The sequence below is a fragment of the Garra rufa genome, chromosome 16 (genome assembly GCF_049309525.1).
Source record: "Garra rufa chromosome 16, GarRuf1.0, whole genome shotgun sequence".
Classification (NCBI taxonomy): domain Eukaryota; kingdom Metazoa; phylum Chordata; class Actinopteri; order Cypriniformes; family Cyprinidae; genus Garra; species Garra rufa.
The window spans coordinates 23,987,621-24,011,746 of NC_133376.1; positions in this window are offsets into that span (position 1 = coordinate 23,987,621).

Below are 24,126 nucleotides of genomic sequence, written 5' to 3' on the forward strand. Positions count from 1 at the left end.
CACTCATGTCAATCGACTATCATGGGAGTGGCTTCTGTCGGTGTGTCGTCACACCGACAAGAAGCTGAGAATGACCTGTTCACAAACTGCCAACACACATTAATGTTCAAACAACATGTAAAAATGAGTTTTGCATCTGATGACCCCTTTAAATAGTCAATAGCGTTTGTTTATATCACAGCTTGGTTTATATCACAGCGTATATCTCATCCATATTGCATTATCTATATATACTTCTTGTAGAAGATTAGCAAAACTAGCAAAAAAAGCGTACAGATAACCTTAAGGCTAACACGTTCATACTAAAAGCCAAAAAAAAAAAAAAAAAAAAAAATTAAAAGTTAAGGATAAGTCTCTTATGTTCACCAAGGCTGCACTGATTTGATTAACAAATACAGTAAAATTATAAAAATAAAATAATATAGTAATATAGTAAAATAATATTATTTAAAAATATTGATTTATATAATGCATTTTTGGAAAAGCTGATTAGTAATGCTGATTTAGTTTTCAGTGTCACATCATTATCATTCTTAAGACATTAGTAGAATAATAATTAGGGTCTTTTGATAAATAAAACAGCATTTATTTGAAATCATTTAATCTTTTGTAACAATATAAATATCTTGTGTTTGTCTACCTCATTTTTGAAGATTACCACATTGTGCATTTGACTGTGAGTTGCTCTGCAGGGTCTTGGATATAGTATAATGGCATTTTCACGCTGAGCTTGAATGAAAACACAGCAAATGTTTTCCCACTCTTAAAGTGTATGGACTTACATCCACTGTCTGTTTTCGCATTCAATTTCTTCCCTATTGTGAAATAGCTTGTCAAATAGAACGGAAAATGTTGGCTTCAAAAAGTTAAGCTGAGGTATAAGGAAGAGTAGAGGTGTTCTCCATCAATAAAACTGTGTATAAAGCTGTGCTATTACATAGTTCCTTAAAAACATCTACAGGCAAACTCTGAATTTAAATTTAAACTACAATAGATCTCCTAAAATAGAAAAGGGAAGTTGTACTAAACAAATTATATTACATGGACAGTTTTCTAAAACCTTTATGTTACACCAAATGACATGGAAGAGAAGAAATTGTTGAATAAAGCTTTTATTTTTGTTTTCTTTGCACACAGAAAGTATTCTCGTGGCTTCATAACATTATGGTTGAACTATTGATGTCACATGGACTATTTAAAAAATGTCCTTACTACCTTTCTGGACCTGGAATGTGATAGTTGTCTATGCAGGGTCAGAGAGCTCACAGATTTAATCAAAAATATCTTAATTTGTATTCAAAAGATGAACGAAAGTCTTTACTATTCCTTTAATGTTTACAGACCCATTCTCAACCTAACCGCAGGCTCTACTCCTCAGCACAAAAGTAGACATAACAGAAACCCCTTTAAAACCAAACAGAACAGAACATTAAACACTAACAGATCGCCCCATAATAATCTTGTGCAAAAACACAAAATAACACTTAATTTTAACATTTACTCCTGAAGCAAAGCATGCTGGGAACAATAAACTAGCTTCACATAATGGTACTCATAACAATCCATTTATCTTAACTAGGGTTTTGATTAAGAGGTACGCAAATAGTACAAATTACTAGATTTTTACAATTAAAATTAACCAGTTTTTGTACATTAAGTAAAGTATGTTAGGAAAATTCATTAGGTATTACAGTGTAGCAAGTTTTGTTAGGTCTATTAAGTTCTGTTGCTCAAAAACCATTAGTAACAAACTCAAGTCATGACACAGCCAAGAATTTCACCTGTCACCTCACCTTTTCTTCCTCTATACTTGCATATACAGTTGTGTTATGTTATTTTTTTTTGATAAAATAAGAGGAATCATACAAAATGCATGTTACTGTTTATTTAGTACTGACCTGAATATGATATTTCACATTATAGGGTGGTTGTGAACATTGTTAACACACATTTCAGTTCAACTTGTAAAAGTGCATGTCACATCCAGTGACCCCCTTTAATACTGTGTTGTTACCTGAATGATCCACAACTGTGTTTTTTTGTTTAGTGATAATTGTTCACGAGTCCCTTGTTTGTCCTGAACAGTTAAACGTCCTGCTGTTCTTCAGAAAAATCCTTCAGGTCCCACAAATTCTTTAGTTTTTCAGCATTTTTGTGTATTTGAACCCTTTCCAACAATGACTGTATGATTTTGAGATCCATCTTTTCACACTGAGGACAACTAAGGGACTCATATGCAACTATTACAGAAGGTTCAAACACTCACTAATGCTCCAGTCCATGCTCCAAGGAAGAGCCAGGGGGTGAAAACTTTTGAACAAAATGGAGATGTATACATTTGTCTTATTTTGCCTAAATATCATTTTATTTCATTTAGTACTGCCCTTCAGAGGCTACAGCAGATACTTACATGTTTCCCAGAAGACAATATAACAACACAACACAGTATTAAGAATCAAGGGGATGTAAACTTTTGAACAGGGTAATTTTTATAAATTCAACTATTATTTGTTTTTGTGGACTATATGTAAACATCTTTAATGTGAAATATCTTATTCAGGTCAGTACTAAATAAACATTAACATTCATTTTGTATAATCCCTCTTATTTGGGTAACATAATTAACATTTTTCAGATTCTAAAAGGGGAATGTAAACTTTTGACCTCAACTGTATGTTACCTAAACAGCCTCATTTTCAACTAGTGTACGAAATAGCATTACAACAAAAATGATAACTCATTCAGTGATAGACAGAACAATACAATGACAGATAAACTACAACACATAGATATAGATACATAGATAAAACAAATCAATGAAAACAGAATAATCTAATTCTAAACTGACAAGTTTACCCAATATGTACCTGTCCTGTGTTTTTCTGCCTATTAGACATCATAGACAGCAGCTCCATACATCATGCAAATAGCGCTCCTCACACAAATCAGGCTACATAGAGCAGTGCTTGAATCAGTCATTAATGAGACATTTCAGTTAGGATGCTGCCTTAAGGTTCTGGAGACAGCATATCTTGATGTGTAACATTAGTCATTAGTAAGTATGTCATGTTGTTGATTACCTGAAATATGAAATCTCGTTTAGCCTTTCTACAGCCATACAAGTCAAGACAGATAGAGGCTGTCTAAATAGTAGAGAGGTATTTTGGCCTGTAAAAATGATTATCCATTCTACACGTCAAGTTTTTCTCCGTCACGTTATGAATTCGCAAGTACAGAAAATAAAAAGCACATCCATTTTAAGAGAGAGAGCGTGACTGTAGATTAACATTGCGGTGGGCTATTACTCTGACCAGTAGGAATTCTCCAAAGGAATAAGCTCCACGGAGGCTCAGCAGTGCTTCCCACTTCATCTCCGGCACTTGTGGCGCTTGGCAGCATGCAACAATAATGAAGGCAGCACCTGCTATGAATTCATTCATAGATCATCTGCTTCCTTTATTAATGCGTAAAGACTTACTAGGCGGGCTGCGCACCTCCACATCCAACCCCTTTGATTAATGTTTCTTCTGAAAACGGCATCAGTTAGAGAAGGCGCTATCTGGTATTTGTCTTTACAAGATCGTATCGACTTTTGTGAGCCCATGCAGAAAATGAACTGTCATGTACGCAACCGGTCACAAAATGAACGCCATTAATACCTCTGGACTAGCGTGGACGGACTCGCTGCCGTCCTCCGCCTCGAGTGTTGGGAAAATAAGCACGTCTGTCTGGCTGGCTGGCTGTGATGAGGGAGTGCTGACATCCATTCAGTCACATCAGAAGAATGGCTGTAATAAGACCGACTATCAGCACTTTTCTTAGAAAAACATATTAGAATGAGCATGAAGTGGGGAGATGATACAACAAGCTATCCCAGCCTGTGTTAGAGAAGCTAATGACATTATTATCAGCACAAGCACAAGTGGCACAGAGACTTCCACTCCACGCAAAGACCGCCATTCATGTCTGGCTGAAGCTCAAAGCCAGATCAATGTGCAAACAAAGGGCGATAAGAAGAGCAGATGTGTTGCACAACAACATTTCGCTAATGATACTAAAGAATTTTCTGGACTGAGTTATTAAAGTGAATTGTTTCTTACAAAATTTTTAGATAATTTAAAGCGAGAGATGTCATTTTGATCCAAAGTATTTTGGACTCTAAAAATGTGCTTATATATAATATATGTGGCTATAAATAGCCAAAATCAAATGATTTATTCTGATGATTCACACTGCCTCCCTGTCATGATTCAATTGGATTCAAAAGCTCTCCATTTGATTAGATTCATTAGAGTCACTTATATATTTCAGTAATGTCCATTTTACTTGCATATCTTACGATAAGGCTAAACATCAGTCAAGCACTTACAGTGTTGAACTAAAATGTTACTGCAACCATGTAGCCTATTTAAATGAATGAAAATGTATATTTTTTAGTTAAAGAGAACTTAGAAGTTAGTTTGGCTTCAATTTGTGATTCAATGATAAAGTCCAAGTTTAAGAATAGGCCTACACTTTTTGCGACAATGGTGTACCAGTTGTAACACCATGACCTACACACACAACTAACCACGTTTTTAAAACGTATGTGTGTTTTTAACATAAACTTGTGTATTCTGTGCGCATGCTTTGGATGTGTGCGCTTAGAAAACAATATATCAGAAATTTTAACTCATGTGGCTTTAAAATGTATCATTTAAGCATGATAGACATGATAATCAAAACCAAAAAATTTTGTTTTGGCAGAGTATCTGAGGTACGAGCTGTTAAGCCACAGCCTTTTTCTGGAAAAGGGGGTGGAGCAGCAGCTCATTTGCATTTAAAGAGACATGCCCGAAAACAACACGTTTATGCTTCCACTCAAAATAGGCCTTTTTAATTTCACATAATAAATGATCTGTGGTGTATTTTGAGCTGAAACTTCACAGACACATTCTGGGGACACATGAGACTTATTGTAAAAAGGGGCATAATAGGTGCCCTTTAAATACGAGATGATTCCGTATTATATGGAGCAGTTGGCAACCCTACACATAGGCCTAAGTGTATTGTAAAGGACATTTTGAACATTTACCATTTACAATGCTTTTAGAAAATGCAGCTCTGTATGTTTGTTTTAGCAAAAGAGAAAACTAATAAAAAGGCGTGCATGTTTTTCATGTGTATTAATAGGCTTTGTTCTAATTAATGGAGTATTTTGGTTGAGATCACAGTTGGATGTGAAACTACATGAGACAGATGTATGGCCTTGAAAAAATGTACTCTGCATTAACCTTGATGCTGCTGTAACCCCGCTTCCCATTTTTATGGATAAAAATTGCAACAACTAAACATGATTTCCCTGCAAAATGACAAACGTACAGTAATGGTAATTTCAAGGCCCAACAAATCATACAGATAGGGCAATACACAGAAACATTCACTGGTTGTCACACAATATTCACTAGGCCAGTTGACATTAACTGAAACAAACAAATTTAACCTCCGGGGACCAACAACAAACCTGATGCACTTTTAGACTTCCAGTGACGCTTCACTAAGATGAACTCTGTTCGATTAGTCCTGGCCAGGATCTCCTTTAGAGCCCTTCAGTCAGCATTTGATTTATTATTTAGCACCTTGATAATGTTAAAGAAGTGCTAAAGAAGCGAGAGAGGAATGGAGATAGATATTGCGCAAGATCATCAGTAGAAATGCCAGTACACAATACACTGGGAAAGAGTACTGAAATATACAGGTATATACAGGTATCACTGTTGAGGATCAACATTGTTGGGGTAGATGATCCTGCAGGCTACTCTTGGACAGCTAACTAGTTGATCTTGGTAAAAAAGCTTGTCTATCACTAGCATGGACCATCATGGGGAAAAAACGCTGCCAATGGGGAGGACATACTCAACAGACAGCTGCCTGAACATTTGTTGGAGTAGAAAACATCCAGACTGTGAATATGTTCCAAAATGTCAGTGTTTGGACACCGCTCTGGTTTTAAGTATAACTACAGGACATGATTTCAGTCCACAACTCTGTTTTGGCAGCAAAATTAACCGGTGATTGAGCTAAACAGACCTCAAAGAGCTCTGTTCAATTGTAAATGTCTAAAAAAGCAATAACTTTACATGCATGAGAGACTTCTGTTCAGGGAGTAAAATCCAGCTGACAGCTGCCTCAATCCCCCCCTATTGAATTTGACACCTTGGTGCACGATCAATGCCAAGGATCAATGTTCGACCCCTGCTGAAACAAACATTTTCAGACCACCCAGATAAATCATTTATTTCACTCATGAATTATAGACTATGGATGAGAGAGACAAAAACAAAATGGTGGACTCCATGATAAAATTCCTGCTTTCGAAACCACGGCAGCCAGTACTGAGAAAAGCATTGTGTGTAATAAAATGGCCAGCGCCTCAAAGATTCAGACAGAATCTGATGTTTACTTTTAACTACCGAAAGCTATTAAGTGTCTCAGCTGTAATTGGATTCTTAAAAGGATGCCTGCTTAGTGGCCATACCTCAAAGCCAACAGCAAATGCACATATTTTCCACCGTCATTGTATGTGTAAACTCGCTTCTTCAGTCTTCACATTGTTACGGAACGATTTGCATAGCCCTTGCAGATGCACCTGCTGTGCTTTGTCTCCGAAACGTGTGTCTGACGTTCCCTGCATGCACTTCTAACCACAGTGGAAGATAAGAAGCATTTCAATGGCGAGCACCAGGAAAAGAGCATCAGAAGTATACACGTTTTTTAAAATGAGGTTTTTCCGCTGTGATACCTTTGGGGCTCTGGGTCCACTTAACTGCAATGTCATTAGTTAGGATTTAAATGAGGACTTTGTTGTTCCGCAGTGCCATCCATTTAGACTTTAATTACAAACAGAATGTTTGGTGGCATCAGGGAACAGAATGCCACATTACATGCTGGATGCTGATTCCGCTGTGCTAGTTGTGTGAGTTTCGGTTAAAAATGAAGCTAAACAGCATAATATTGATGTGGATGTATAGAAGCTGAGCCTCCAGCGAGCATATCGCAGTCACACAACCCAATTATGCATGCAAACGTAAGGAATGGAGTATCAAGTAAAATTGCATAGGTTGACATTGTTTATTTATTAGTTTAGACATTCACGAAGCGTTTCCTGTGTCTGGAATTAAATGGATAATGCAAGCCTGCTTCTGTTAGAGCACCTGAGGGCCGTTTGCAATCTTTGAGAATAGTTTCTCAACCGGTGGGTTGCGACCCAAAATGGGCCGGTGGTATTTTTTAATAGGATCTTGGACAGCAGGGAAAAGCAATGCTAAATGGAAATAATAAAATGCAACTAACTATGTAATTGTGGTGGTTAGGGTAGTAAAATATATCATTTTTAAAGGCACGATAAAATGCTTTACCTTTTTGACGCTTTATTCAGATCATTAAAGGTTGTGTGTTTAATAAAACAACTAAATTTCACAAGGTGGACTTAAAGTAATTCCTCAAAATTTCTATTTTGCCTGTGTCAGGGGTTTGTAAACTAGGATCTAGGGAGGTCTGTATGGAAGCCTGTCTCCCCCACTGAATTAAATAAAAAAAAAAAGTTAATTGCACCTTATACATCATAATTTTGACTTTTTTTTCTCAATTGCAAGTTTACGTCTCGCAATTATGTCTTTTTTTCTCAGAATTGTGATATAAAACTGCAATTGCTGACACTATGACACAAACACAAGTTTGTATCTCGCAATTCTGACTTTATATCTCGAAATTGCAAGTTTATATCTTGCAATTCTGACTTTTTTCTTACAAATGCGAGTTTGTATCTCGCAATTAAGACTTTATATCTCGAAATTGCAAGTTTATATTTTGCAATTCTGACTTTTTTTGCAATCGTGTACAATTCTAACTTATTTTATATATTATTTAAACTCCAAAATTTTTTTTAAAATTACAATTATGGCTTTTTATATCTCACAATTGTGAGTTATAAAGACCAATTCTGAGGGGAAAAAGGCTGATATGTTCTCAGAATTCCATGTTTATATTTCACAATTCTGACCTAATGACTCGCAGTTGTGTATTATAAAGACAGAATTGCGAAATATACACTCACAATTCTGAGAAAAAAAGTCACAATTGCAAGAAACTTGCAATTCTGAGAAAAAAACAACTTTTTTTTTATATCTCACAATTGCCAGTTATAAAACTTGCAATTTTGGAAAAAAAAAAAAAAAAAGTCAGAATTGCGAGATAAAAGTTGAAATTACCTTTATTTTTTATTCAGTGGCGGAAACGGGCTTCAAAAATATATATACATATATATTAAAAAAAATAGAAGTGAATTTTTTTTTTTACAAAATTTATTTTTAGGATGAAAGATTTTATTTTATTACTGTAAAAAAGTGGGTAGAAAAAAAATAAGACAACACTTAATTTAAAATCAATATTTACAAATAATATTTTGATAATTTGTTTTTGTTTTAGTACAGTAACAATATAAAAGCCAATTATTTTATTTTCAAAAAACCACAGTATAAATGGGTACTATTCTATACTATATTTTACAAACTAAAAATAGCACCTTCATATTTTATTATAGGGGTTTCATGAAAAGGAATCATAATATTTTGGGGTGCTTTAAGTTACAAATGATTTCAAATAAATGCTGTTCTTTTGAACTTTCTATTCATTTAAGAATCCTTTAAGAGAAAAACAAATGAATATTAAAATAAATTAAATATTATATTAAGCAACCATTTTTAACATTCATAATGAGATTCTTAAGCATCAAATCAGCATATTAAAATTATTTCTGAAGGACCATGTTATACTGAAGTCAGTGGCTGCTGAAAATTCAGCTTTACCATTACAGGAATAAAACTACATTAAAATATATTAAAATTCAAAGTTCTGTCATGAACTCTAGATGGCACTGACTAATGGGTCATTAACGCAAACTAATATTCACAGTGTTAATCTACTTGGCACAAGCTGATTGGTTCTTGTTACATACACAGCCAATAAGCTTGCTGCTTTATATTTAAATGGCTGTTCAGCATTCACTAGAGCATTTCACAGCACACTTTTGGAGTTCCTCTAAAACCCTACACCCTGACCCAGCTCCACCTGTATAGATCTGCTATGGGTGATATATATTCTATTTGTGCAGCAGCAGTATGTCTTAAATGTTCACAGCAATGTATTGCCGTATGTATTGGCAGTAGCAAGTTCCTGTACTTGATTTGCAGCAGCAATAATTTACAACAACAGCAATAACCAACATAAATACCAATTCAGCAGCATAGCTGATCGATTCTGCCAAGATCAAATACATAAACATTGTCATATCCATTACCACGCGAAAATCTTCAGAGAGTTTTCATGATAGTAATAGATTTTTTTAATTGTAATGATATTTCACAATATTACTATTTTTAAAGCTTTGCTTTACTGAGCATAAAAGACTTCTTTCAAAAACAACAACAAAAAAAAAAATCATACTTTTACACACTAAACAATTTTGATGTTGGGTCGCCACTTACGATGTCTTCACCAGTCTACAACCACTGCTTCAGAATTTCCAGTTAAACTAAGACACATTTTGCCACTTCCTTCCATCACTGGGCACTTCTAAAAAACTTTACACATTCAATCAGACTTCCTATTACTTAGACGGCCGAAGTGCCTATCTGATATTTCACTCAAACGGCTCGGGCATCAGCTCCTGTAGCTTAACCACAGGCACACAGTGTAATCCATCATGCAGATAGATATCAGTTTGCACTCGTTCGTCGCTCTGAGCATGGAGAAACCAAACCGAAACAAAAACGTTGCATTCACTTTTATGCAAATAGTCATAATCTGGCCACTGTGCCTCTGGGTATACGAGTACAAAATTTCCACAACTCACCAAACGCAATTACCTGGGATATTGTTTGTTTGCTCATGATTACAAATGCCACCACAACACCGGCTATACATCATCAAACCAGACGAAATGGCAAGGAGTACCGAGCGATGTTGGAATTCAATAGCGGTCTGCAGAGTGCGGAACAGTGTTAGCCTCAGATAACGTCAGTCAAAGGCTGCTTCTGCTTTATGCAGGCAAGCTTGTCTGACGCCCCTGAAATTGCAAAGAAGGATATTCAATGTGGAGCACACCACACGCTGCATGTAATAAGTGCACCAGGCCCAGTGTCCCAATGTCACCAGTTGAGAAAGCCAAGTGTACCCTGGCCAACAGATAGAATGCATTGTGGCCCTCTACTTTCCTCAATAAAATGGGCACCTTTTCCATGTTTCAAAGGTTTTTCAAAAGGACATTTCTGTGATTTTAAATACAAAAAGCATAAAAGTACACACAAAAACAAAAAGGAATGTCTTTCAGTGCTGTTAAATTTTATGATCTCAAAAGAAATAAATAGAAATTATGTTGAAATATACAGAAATATACTGACAAAATAGCTGCTGACATTTTCAAAAATGCTTTAAAATTACTTTTAAACTGGTCTCAAAATATTTCTAGGGACCAGTGGCGATTTCTTTAAGACTGCAAGGGAAGCTCAGCTTCCTCTATAATGTCACAAAATTAATGGTCAAATTACGTACTATTGTAACATTTTATTGACTAAAAATGCGTTAGAAAACGTTCATCTCAAAGACGAGTTTGTTCAGAATCAGTTAGATATAGCAGGTCAGCTGACTTGATTTTCTTCTCATACATTCCCGTAGCGTCACAGTGCATTTCCCCATTGAAGCCCAGCGTCCATTGACTTCAATGCAGCTGCTTTGAACGTTTTTTTTTCAGTGCTTTGAAACTAGACGGTCATTGGATAAACGCTGCGATTATGTCCTGCCCACGGACGCTCAGCGTCTCTGGGGGTGAATGAGGAGTGGGCTGGCCTGGACTCCGAGCTTCTGCGTGATGATTGGAGGGTCTGTCGAAAGATTGCATCTCCTTTTGACTGACAGCGATTTTGTACTATAAGGAATCGCTGAAGCTATTCGCGCTCAGTCCCATCGTGGATTTCTCAAGTTCAGTCGAAATAAAAACTGCTGCAACCTATTTCTTTATATTTGCTTGGCGAAATTGCTTGCTTTTCATCATACATTTCACACAATTATACACCACATTCCTTGTTTCACTTTTACAGAGTTTAATATTTTTTTTTAGATCGTTCATTCATTCATTCATATAGTAGGCTAGGCTAGCGTCGTGAAAATGAGCTTCCCCTATTTGACAGACCAGTAGCCGCCACTGCTAGGGACTTATCAAGAATTAGATCCCAATTTTGCCATAGTCGGCCAAAACTTCTTGTCCACTATACTCCTCCTAGACTATTTGTCTGATTTTCACTAAATCGAGTCAGATCATATTCAAACCATATTAACAAAAAGTTATGGAATTCAATACGATTAATCAAACCATTCTTGAATAACGCGCAAATTAATTTGATGAAGAGCATGCCAAAATGAATGTCAGGCTAAATCTCCTAAAACTTTTTAGCGTATTGAGACCTTGGTGTTATAATAATCATGATCTGAGGCTACCTGCACAATTTTGACGCAGTGCCACCTAGTGGTCAGAAGATATAAAAAATTGCTATTTTTGCTTTTCCCATGTTAGCCATTTTGGCTATGTGCTCAGTACGTAAAGCTTGCAAGCTTGTGGTCAAAAGCTATAATGAAATTTCCAAAAATGCTAAATATTTTTGAGAATATTTATCATTTACTCAAAAAATAGTATTGTAATGAAACTGGTCTCAATATATTTTTTGGGTGATGCCAAGAACATCGATACCAATTTTGCCACAGTCAGCTGAACTTCCTGTTCGCCATTTAGATTTATGTTGAAAACCTACTTTTTCCTTCAAGACCAGGGGTGCCTAAACTCGATCCTGGAGGGCCGGTGCCCTGCAGAGTTTAGATCCAACTTACCTCAAGACATCTGCTGGAAAGTTTCTAGTATGCCTAGTAAGAGCTTGACTAGCTGGTTCAGGTGTGTCTAATTGGAGTTGGAGCCAAACTCTGCAGGACATTGGCCTTTTAGGACAGAGACTGGGCACCCCTATCCTAGACTGTTAGTTAAATTTTCACCAAATTTGACTTAGATCATCTTCAGACTGTGCTGGCAAAAAGTCTGTGTATATCGACACAAGGATTTTGTGTCGATATACAAAACTATTATCGTTTAACGCATTAACAGATTTGCTGGAATGATGCCAAAATGCATCTGAGACTGTATCTGCAAAGTTCTCACATATTGACATCAAACTTTGTGTGTGCCATCGTCACCTCATACTGACCACGCCACATCAATTTGGTAAACAATGATTAACCATTAATAATGAAATTTCCAAAATAGCATATCAAAATATTCCTTTGGGTCTTGCCAAAAACATAGATGTCAATGTTGCCAAATTCACCCAAACTTCCTGTCTGCCATTTTGATTAATGTTGAAAACCTAGTTTTTCAAACTCCTCCTAGACCGTTTGTCTGATTTTCACCAAATCGAGTCAGACCATCTTCAAACTGTGCTGTTATGGATTTCATGTCAACAGACAAAACCGCTTCTGTATAGAACATATTTGATATCAATGCCACCTATTGGTCAAGAGTGATAACGCATGAATTCATAATACTAGTGGTTGTGTTTATGATTTTTCAGCCATTTTGACTAAAAACTTCTTAAAATGGCTTTAATTGCTCATTGCTACAGTTGGTCTGACGCTTGATACCTTGCTTGCTTCTGTAGTTCTTGGCCTCTTAATTGCTGCTTGCAGCTATATTTAATTTTGAATTCACATATTTAAGCTAAAAAAATAAATAAATAGTTTTTTTTCCAGCCCAATTTTATGAACCCAAACAATATTCTCAGGGAGTGAATGTCATACATGAAAGAGCATCTAGATGACAGTAACTAAACATGAAAAGTGAATATAGCATCAGTTATTGACTCTAAAATGAGCATTCATTATTTCTGCATAATTAGCTGTGTTTAATGACCAGTGTTTCAAATGAGCAGTGAAGGAAAGCACAACAACAACAACCTCCTGTTAACTGTGACAATCAATTTAATAACAAATGAATGCATTGAAACGGACACAGCAACTACGAGTCATTAGTGTAGCTGATTTCCATTTTTCTCCACCATGGTTTGTCTGCCAGTTCACCCACTGACCAGTATTAGCTAGAGATTAGCCACAGATTCTCTGATTCGTGGTTTAATCAACCTCATTGTTGTGCTGGTTTTCACAGCACTTGCATTTAGCATTTTCTGCGGCCATATTTATTTGATTTGAGTGTGCGTGTCTCTCTGGTAAATTCAATCAACACGATTCATTGTATTTGTTGAAAATATGAAAGGGAAAATCCATCAGACCAAACTGACTTACTATTTATTTGACCTTTATTTGAATAATACAGGCAATGCACATAAATAAAGTCTGCTGCATACATACTGAGGTTTAGATGTTTGACTTTTGTTGCTAAATAGCTTATGTACTGTGCAGTCTTATTTTATACTTCTTGCGCAGAAAAAAAAACCATTTCCCTACGATGAACCACAACACATTTCATAGAGGTTGAGTTTTGGCCTAAGAAGCAGAAAAATTATTATTTTTATTCAGTTCTCAGTTTCAGTTCTCTTAAAATAATATTTTAAAATATAGTTATTTATTTTGGTCACACTTTGAAAACTGCACTGGAGAATAAACTTGAAATGAATATGCACCCTCTTGCAAAAATTACATACTGTGCCTTTAAATTTTATCAAAGAATTAACTTGATTGACTGATGTTTTGTTAAAAGTGATGCTTCACATATGAATGAAAAAACGTGCCATTTTATAAACTAATCTGCTTTGAGTGAAAAATGTATTAGCCAATGTCGATTCAATTTTCAAGGTTGAAGGGTAAAAAATTGAATTCTGTCATCATTTACTCACCAAACCTGTATGACTTTCTTTTCTTTAGTGGACATTTTGATTCACACTGCTCTCTTCCATGCACCAGAGGCTGATGGTGACCAGGAGCTCCAATTTCTGCTTGTACAGAGGACATTCACTATTAGTATGTACATCAGTAATGACTGCGAAGGCACTTGTCATTAGCACTTCAAGCAGTTCAGAACTCGCTTTTACCTTGTAGGACGCCCTCTGTACTCCGCCGCAACTGCAGTCAGACTTCGCTACTGCGTTAATTGGCAGACAGCGATCAGGCTGGTCGAACAGATGCCAGGTACACGCTATAAATAGATAAATAGAGCTCCTCTCTTATGATGCACTCCCAGCCACACCACCTTGCTTGCATAATGGATTTATGCTAATGCGGCTCACCATGAGGGATGTGCAGGTAGGCCGGAACGCATTTCGCCTCCTGAAGTAAAAAAAAAAAAAAAAATCAAGACACAAGAAGGCATTAAAGGATGCAGGTATAATTTATCACACTAGAGTTGCGGATGTCGTCACAGGACTGTTTGAGGTATAGAGGACATATATTTCTCCCACTTAACTAAGACTAAGATGAACTGAAGCAAATCTGTCGAGCCAGCCGGTGGGGTCCTCCTTCAAACCTCCTCTGCAGCAATGCTGTTAGAAGACGTTTTGAACATTAGTGATGCAGTCAGCCATTTTTGTCTTAAAGAGTCAATGTAGTTGTTTGGTACTTGAGCTGAAGAGTGTCATTTTTTTATGTTATAATACTTTCTCCTATTCCATCTTAAAATTCTGTCATTATTTACTACCCGTAAGACCTTCATTCATCTTTGGAACACAAATTAAGATATTTTTGAAGAAATCCAAGAGCTTTCTGACCCTGCACTGACAGCAACACAACTACCACGTTCAAGGCCCAGAAAGGTAGTAAGGACATCATTAAAATAGTCCATAGATAATTTTGACCCGTACAATGTATGGCTATTGCTACAAATATACCTGTGCTACTTAAGAATGGTGTTGTTGTCCAAGTTCACATATAAATAATACTAAATTAACAGGATTATCTGCTTGTTTGGCCATTGGCAGAAAGAAAAGAGTTTATATTTTTGCAATTAGTAGAAATATAGCTGCAAGCAGCAATTACCGGGGTTCAAGTGCTTTAAGGCATTTAAGCACATGAATAAAGACATTATTTAGCAAGCTTGTAACCACCTAAATCAATTATTTAAAAAAGCATTTTTTGGCAAATTTAGTTAATTTACCATAACAATATTATGTTTTTTAATGGGTATGACTGTTATAAAACCATCTGGTCCAATTACCTTAAAACTTTGCATGCTTGTTTAGAATCACCTGTCGCATGTACTCACCAGGTTTCATGATGTTTTGAGTTTTCAGCTTTATAGGATTTCGGGTAAATTCGGAGAGGCCCCTTTTCTTAACAACCCTGTTACAGCTTCCCAAAGGGTAAATTACAACATTTTCATGATAATTATTGATCTAGAGGATCCAGAGAATTGTACTGCAGTGTTTTTTTCTAGTTTGAGCAAAAAATCTACTAGTTCGCAAAAGTAGGTTTTTTTTACATATTTTCAATCATTTAACAAACGCTTTGACTGACAGCAGCGTCTCTAGAGGCAAAGTTGTCTGGAATGAGGAGTTATATCATATGATACCAATATAGTGTGTATGTGTGAAACAACGTGCAATGTACAATCATTTACACCCTTGACAAATGCGAAATATCCATCCCCTCCCCCCTTCCAGTGGCTGATTTCTTTCAAATTTCCCACAGACCTTTGGGGTCATGAGTCAAAAAGGCCCACCGAGTTTCATTCCGATCAGCCTACATTTCACTTGTCTAATAGGTGCTTAATCTTCATCGGCCAATGGCGGCCATGTTGAGATACACAAGTGTCCTTTTAGGCACTTGTGGCACTTTTGACCTAGACCGTGCACAGTGATTTTCATGTTGACAGACCAAGCTTCGTGATTTTTGTCTTGTGACCTCAGATTCAGCTCTTACATGTGTTCTGAGTTTGGCAATTTTGTTCAGGAGTTATACCCTGCCCTCCAAAAGTTTGGAAACACCCTAGAAAAGTGGCAATATTGGCACAAATACTTTTTAATTTGTGACAATTTTGCACTGATAAGAGACAACACAAACTACAAAAACACGAACGGTTTATACATAGAAAAAATTAAAATTTTTAATTCATCAAATTATCCACCATTAGCAGCTACTGTATTACAGCTCTGCATAATCTGGGCACCCGAGCTGTCAGTTTATTCAAACATTGACTTGATATATTACTCAAAGCCTCCTGAAGAATTGCCCAAAGATGATTCACACTATGCTTTATAGTATATTGTCCAAAACCACACTTTGCCAGGGGTGTTTACAAACTTTTGGAGGGCAGTGTAGGTACTTTACTAAAAGTGGTGCGCTGAACGTTTTAGTGTCGCTTTGCAACGCTGAGTCAAAAGTTAGACTTTTTTTTTTTTTGATAATTATTGATATTCACTCTCCAGAGAATCTTTCTGCACTGGTTTGGTTACGATTGGGTGAAAAACAAACAAATGACTAGTTCGCAAAAGTAGGTTTTTCAGAAAATCCAAAATAACCCAAAAGTTCGCCAGGCTCACGATCAAATCTGACGGTTTAGGAGTTACGATGCAACTGATGGTTTAGGAGTTACGAGCGATTTCGTACTTTTGATTGCTGTGGCGCCTCTTCAGGCCAATTGGGGTGAGCCTTGGCGACGTTGTTGGTGGTGTGAATACTACCATCTCTCCAAGTTTCAAGTCTCTACGACTTACGGTTTGGTCTGCATAATCAGTTTCACGTGGAGATTGCTGATTCTTGGCCATTCTAACAATTACAATAGGTTTTCAGCGCTACGCACTTGAACCCCTAAATATGAGTATTTGTCTTTTAATTAAAAATACGTTTAATATACTTGCACATAAGATGTATGTGACCGCTTATGTTTACATATTAACATCTATTTAGTATCCAGCAGCTTGGACAATTGTTTAGCTTTTCATTTTATTTTTATTTTTACATATTTACACCCTTTTTAATCTATTTGTCAGCAAGAGAGAGTGTAGAATGAAAATTATTAAACTAATTGACTACTCTTTCTGATGCAAGAAGACTTCAGGGACAAAGATAGAACTCCTGTAAGAGTGGGTGCAGCCATTTGTAAATTTTATGGGTCTGGCTTCAGGTCTCATCCGCGCCCCAGCTATTTTTAGATTTACAAATCAGCTCGCTTTGCTGCTTGATATTGCAAATTAGTGTGTCTTGCCATATCATTTTAATGTATTATCTTAATTATGAGCACACTGGTTTGTTGTGCAAACAGTTTTATCATTTACTGCACATTGTTATCCTTCTCGTTATTTCCCTATAACGGCTAATAAACCAGATGAAAAAGATGGATATTGTTTTTTTTACCAGAGTACGAATCATACAATCCAGGGCTGCTTCTCTCAGTCATCACTGCTGCTCACTTGACTGTCTGTCTGTGTCAGATTTGACCTCTGTCTTCTAAGACCCACCTGTCTGACATCTCTCTCAGCAGATGCCTGAACAGAACAGGAGTGACATGTCAGATTAAGCTATGACAGTTGTCTTGTAGAGCAACTGCTTGTGTTACATTCGGCTCCTGCTGCATAGTATGTGGTCTTGTGAGAGACTGATGCTATGTGTGACTGTAGGTGAAGTTCACAGTGTGAAAAACACAGCAGACCAAGTTTGTCAACCTCCTATGGCGAATGACCACAAGGATATTGTGTAAGAGAAAAAAACAACTTCCACACAAACAAACAGTGAATGAAGCTGTGTGCTTTCGTCATATTAACCAGCATAACTTACTCTGTACTCCAGCATTTATCAACCACAGGTTGCACAAACAGATTCCACTGCCTACTTGGAAAGATTAGGCTTTGTTAAACCTAGAAAACAGAAAATATAAATACATTTTAAGAACAGTAAGAACACATTTCTAGTTTGTGTCAAAAGGCAGCCTGCACTTTACTGATAATGTACAATAAAGGCTGATCCAAACAGGAAGATTTAAATATGACGTCTCCTAGTGGATTCTGAAGGCCATTAATTCTCTCTGACAAAACAGTTTCAGGTTAAATTTGGAGGGAGAGTCTTGATTCTTGACGTTTTGAGAACTGTAAGGATGACTCCAGAGTTTAATTACAATCTTTAATATGAAATTATCAGACTGAAGGACTCTCTGGGGTTTGATAAGCATTGTCAAGACTCAGCAGTGTAACATTAACAGGGCTAAAACAGATTTTCCACTTTCATTAGTATAAATCGAATAAAGGCAAACATTATCACACTAGGACAAAAATACATTTTGAGAGACTAATATTTTGCAGGCAGACAGATGCTTAATTGTTATTTCTCTCCAGCGTAACAATTCATGCTTAATCAGTGCTTTTAATCAAGCCATTTCCTATAAATAAAATCTACATATATTTTTGTGGCAGACAAACTTTGTTCATTGAACAGTGTTTAAAGGGTGAACATATACTGTACAGTTTTTATTCCATCTTTAAGCTCCATCCAGCTTCCATCTTTTCTTTTTGTGAGTGAGATTAATGATGCCCATACACTACACTTTTTCTGTTCCTTTCACACTACACAGGCATTTTGGGTATCATGAAATTGCTGTGGTTTGCACCTTACATGACGGTTCAGATCCTTGGGGGTCACACATTACACAGAATTAAAGCGAAAGTGATAAAAACGAGCAAGTAAATGAAGGTGGCACAAACAGAAGACTGTTTTAATGTTACCTGATGTTACCCAAGCATTCCAATATGCGAATATTCTCATAACAACATGAACCGCTTAAAATGAAGGAAGTTATCAACATAACTGACATTCAAAATAGTAAGAAAGTGCTGCTTTGTTTACGTATTGTATATCTGCGTTTATCTCGTATGTCCTTGTTTCGGTTTTCCTTTGAAATGATGAATATATATACTCTTTGCAGTCAGTTTGGTGTGTCCCAGCTTTTAGTCTAAAAACATTATATTGAAGCCGATCTGCGAAAATGACAGGTTATGGAATGTCCCACTTTATGACGTAATAGTGTGGCTACACACCGCCTTTGCAGAAGATCAATGCCTGTACATTAGGGAAAGCTCCATACCATAATTTTGGTTTTGGTACAATACCAGAATGCAATACCTCAGTATCAATACTAAATCAATACCATAGGTGACAAATAACCACACTCAATAGGTAAGTGAATTGAAAACAATTTAATAAGTAATCTTAACATAGTAAACATGTATTAGCTCATTTATCATTTATAACTAATTATTGAGATTAATAAGTGCTGCAATACTGTTAGGTAGGGATGCACCGATCCATATCGGCCGATCACTTGCGTGTTTTGTCAGTAAAGCCGGTTCTGTAATCAGCGGTAAATGCCATCAGGTGCGTGATTTCATGTTGAGCCGTATATACTACACACAGCCGTTGTTCAATGACGAGCTGCGCACTTTCACACTGATAATGAACATTGATTTGCGCAGCTCGTCTGTAAACAACGGCTGTGTATAGTAGATACGGCTCAACGTGAAATCACGCACCTGATGGCATTTACCGCTGATTACAGAACCGGCTTTACTGACTTTCGGCCGATTCGTATCGGTGCATCCCTACTGTTAGGTCAGCTTACCTAATGAATTTTAACAAAGGTTGCCTTACTGTAAAGTGTTATTCTAACAGCCAAAGTATTCAAATTCACATTATTATCTCTCTCTCTCCGATTGTTTTCAGACTCAGCCAAAGAAAAAGCATTAAAGGGGTCATCGGATGCCCATTTTCCACAAGTTCATATGATTCTTTAGGGTCTTAATGAAAAGTCTCTAATATACTTTGGTTAAAAATTCTCAATAGTAGTGTAAAAAACACCCTTTTACCTTGTCAAAATCAGCTCTCCAAATTTCAGCTCATTTTAAGACATGGCCCCTTTAAATGCCATCGAGCTCTGCTCGCCCCGCCCCTCTCTGGGATTAAGTTTATGCTGCCTTCATGTGCTATCGTAATTATGGTAAATACCAAAATCCGACATCGAAATTGCACATGAACACCCACTCACGTTGTAATTTCCACTGGAAAGCTCGAAATTTTTTATGATACCCGAGTTGCCGAGATGGGATAAACTTTGACCTTTCAACATGGCGGACAGCTACGAAACTATACTGAATGGTAAACATTGCATGATGTTAAAAGTTAAAAAACTTATATAGGCTATATAAAATATATATACTTATATAAAAACTTATATAGGCTAGCTAAAACAGAACCATTAGTTAGTATTGTCTTTAAAAAAAACTATACTATTCATGATCAATAAGATATACAGCCTATCATTTTATCGTTTGCGTTTTGATGCATCCTCTTCTTCCTGTAGCAGATGCATTAGGGAGTTTATAACCGTTTTAAAACTTTTACCCAAATAGCATGTGAGGACAAATTCCGAGTCCGCCATGTTTCTCTTCACTACGACAACAAAAGCACCTGAACACGACACACTGGTAATTTCCACTTCACAAGTGGAAAGCATCATCTTTCCCATATCACATGAAGGCAGCATTACTTTAGCCGCATTTAGCAATGTTTAGCGGCATTTATTGGCGAAACTTGCCAGCAAGCACATTATTAAGAAAGGCCATTTGCAAAGACGCATAAAAAACCCTTATACGCACTTCTGCTGTGGGTAAAGCTGCATCACGAATGATTCGCACGAAGATAGATGCTTATGTAGACCGGGATTGGCGCTTTCCATTTAAAAACGAAAGTAATGTTAAACCTCTGCAGCGGCTCAGATGTCAGGAGTAAATGACGACTGCTATGTTCATTATTACATCCAGCAACAGAACACCTCAATCGCTCAATTAGAGTCTTCCTCTGCACCCGAGTCGACACAGTGAGGATCGTATTCGGGCTGTTTCAGCTTGGTGAGGGCGGGTCTAAGGTAAAACGCTAATGTCAATCAAATGTGTTTCATCACAACGACAAGAAGCTAAGAATGAACTCATTTTAAAAAGGGGATATTACTTTTAAAGATTACATTTTTATCATTGTAGGGTGGTTGTGCACACAAACTACCAACACACATTAATGTTTAAACAACATGGAAAAGTTAGTTTTGCACCCGATGACTCCTTTAAATATAAATTTCTCTCTGGCTATCTTCATATTAGCGGCCGGCAGCGCAACAAAAACATTCCCTTTATATTATTGATACTAAAATGAATATACTAAAACTCTTGCTTAATTCAAATTAAATTGATATTGGATTGTTTGAAACGTAAGTGCAAATATCATGTGACCAAAGCTAAACTAATAGCGTGTCACGTGTTTACTCTGTATCACTTAAGTATGTGCATTGATCAGTTGTGAATAAGTTAAATTTGAATGTATGAATGATGCACTCAGCTGTCGATCTCTAAATTTGCGTTAAAGATCAGGATGAACAAGTAACAAAATCAAATTTTGATGTGTTGCCTCCCATGATTTATAGCAATGCATACAGATGCAGTAAGGTCAGTTTGTTCAACTGTCATATCATCTGTTTTGTATGCAAAATAGTGCCATATTCATAGCATTGATGGAGTTTCATCTGTTTGATGATCCATCGCGTTGTTCTGTTGTCACTTTTATGGGGTTATTTTTGTGTCTTTATTATTCAAACAAACATACTGTGTTTGAGAGTAAAAGTAATTATTTTGTAATTAAAAAATAAAAGTTTGCAAAAAAAAGTCTTCTTAAATCTCAAAAATAAAAAAAATTGATAAAATTATTTGCAGTGCGTGTACATTTTTTTTTTACAATCTTTATTTTTCTTTGAGCACTTAAAACATTTTTCATTGCGGAACCACAAATGTTGCTCTCTTTTCTGCTGTCTTTTTTTGCGGGTCTAAAATTTGTTTTTGCAAGTAAAGCTGTATCTCAGTGGGCGGTCTCTATCTACCAGGATGAAAAGCCGCCGCCAGTCTGACTGACTTCTATCAGCCATGGCGAACAACAACAGGTTGTTTACTGAGTAAGATAACTAATTTAAAGGAACCGTATGTAAGAAATGTATGTCAGTTAATCATAAAATGGCCCTGACATGTCACTAGACATTAAGAAATCATGTTCATTTCAAATACTTATATCACTGACAACAGTGGTCCGGCCGGGATATTGTCATTTAAAAGTGAGAGTTGCAGCCCTCAACTGATGTTATTGTTGTTATTTTGTGTTTTGGTCTGAGGCTCCACCCTCCAGCTATCGACTAATCACGAAGTCAGTAGAGTTTTGTGATCCGGGTTGCCAGCTCTGTTACAGCTGCAGCTTTACGAACGTGTTGGATAAAACATGTATAACGTTACGAAACCTAAAAGACCTCGTTATGAATCCGAAATACGTCGTGACAAAGTCCGAAATAAAACAAGGATTGGTATAGGAGATGCCTTTGAAAGATGGAGACAGCTGAAAACGGAGAAGAATGTGAAGATAGACGCCAACGTTGCTAATTTTCTCTTGGACAGGTAAGATTCATCTATGTTTGGCTAACTTTGCTTCCGTACACAGTGGATTTTCCACGGTCGGCCGTGCTAAATGCGTTCATAAAAAGCTTTATATCGCACCACTAGCAGGGTATGAAAACAATCTATGTTCCGACTGAAATGTGGTATTACAGTACATCTTTGCGAAATATTTGGCTAATCGCCATCTGTAAATTTTTGCGATACATAATTACTTCGCAAAACATCTCTTGTGAAGCATAAACATAATTAACAGAAGAAAAAGAAATTACTGTGTAGGACACGTCACTTGCCATTGGAAGCTCCTTGTAGCAGCCTACTCCTGCAGCTTAGCTGGCAACCTTGAGTCAGGGGGGGAGCGAGAGGGGATACACCGTTCTACAGTATTTTGAAAGTGATTGCAGTACCAGTTTTGGCCACAATCCTACATACGGTTCCTTTAACATCTTAAACTCAGTGACAAGTGAATTTATGTAGTCTCTCTTCTTATGCTCACTCATTTAAATACGTAACGTTAGCTAAGCCCGTCTGTAGTTCGGTGATACAGTTGAATAGATTTGATTAGCCATTATAGCTAACGTTAGCTGCCAGAGCCCCAAATAGTAAAGCGTTAGGCCAATATTTTTATATTTTTAGATTAGTTTAGATTAGCGAGCAAGGTCCTGGCAGATCACTAGGTTGGGTCCTGACAGATGAAAAAAGAAAAGGGTGTTTTGGAGCGTCTGATGCCCATATGTACATAAACACCACTGATCCTGACAAACTTCTTCAAAACACGTGAGCATACATTATAAAACACTCACTGTATATAACTACGTGAATATACTGAACTGTGTTCAAGCAGATGTATAGTGAGTAGTGCATATACAGTGCGTTTGCGCATCAGTAGTAACGGACACTTGTACGGCGTGCGTTACTTCATGTTACGACTCAAGAGGCAGTATTAACATTAAGTGACATGGCATCTGACGCACTGAAGCCACTGGCACATGCCACTGCTCAGTGCCAGTAACACTTGTGACATGTGCAGATGAACTGTATTATGGTCACTGCCAGGGGAGTTGCTAGACCTAAAGCTCTACTGGGGCACAGGCCCCCATTACTCGTTAATTCAGTTGTTGCATGTAGTTAAATGTCTTTATTTTGGAATTATCAACGTAAATTATAACTCAAATTTGAGATTTTACTGGGGCACAGCATATTTTTACTGGGGCTCAGTAAAAAGGGTCGAGCAACGCCCCTGGTCACTGCTGCCGCACCTTCCGTGCATCAGATGCCATGTCACTTAATGTTGATACCGCTACTCTACGACTCCTGCTGGTGGTCATGGTGGTCTTTACCTTGATTACAATCATCATCTATCAAAACTCTACTAACGTGACCCATATTTTAGTTTAAGTTATCTCCCCCACCTCCCCCCCTCCAGAAAATATTGGCCTGACGCTTTACTATTGGGTGCTCTGGCAGCTAACGTTAGCTATACTGGCTAATCAAATCTATTCAACGTTATCACCGAACTACAGACGAGCTTAGCTAATGTTACGTATTTAAATGGGTGAGAGTGAGAAGAGAGACTACATAAATTCACTTGTCACAGTTTAAGACGTTAAATTAGTTATCTTACTTGGTAAAC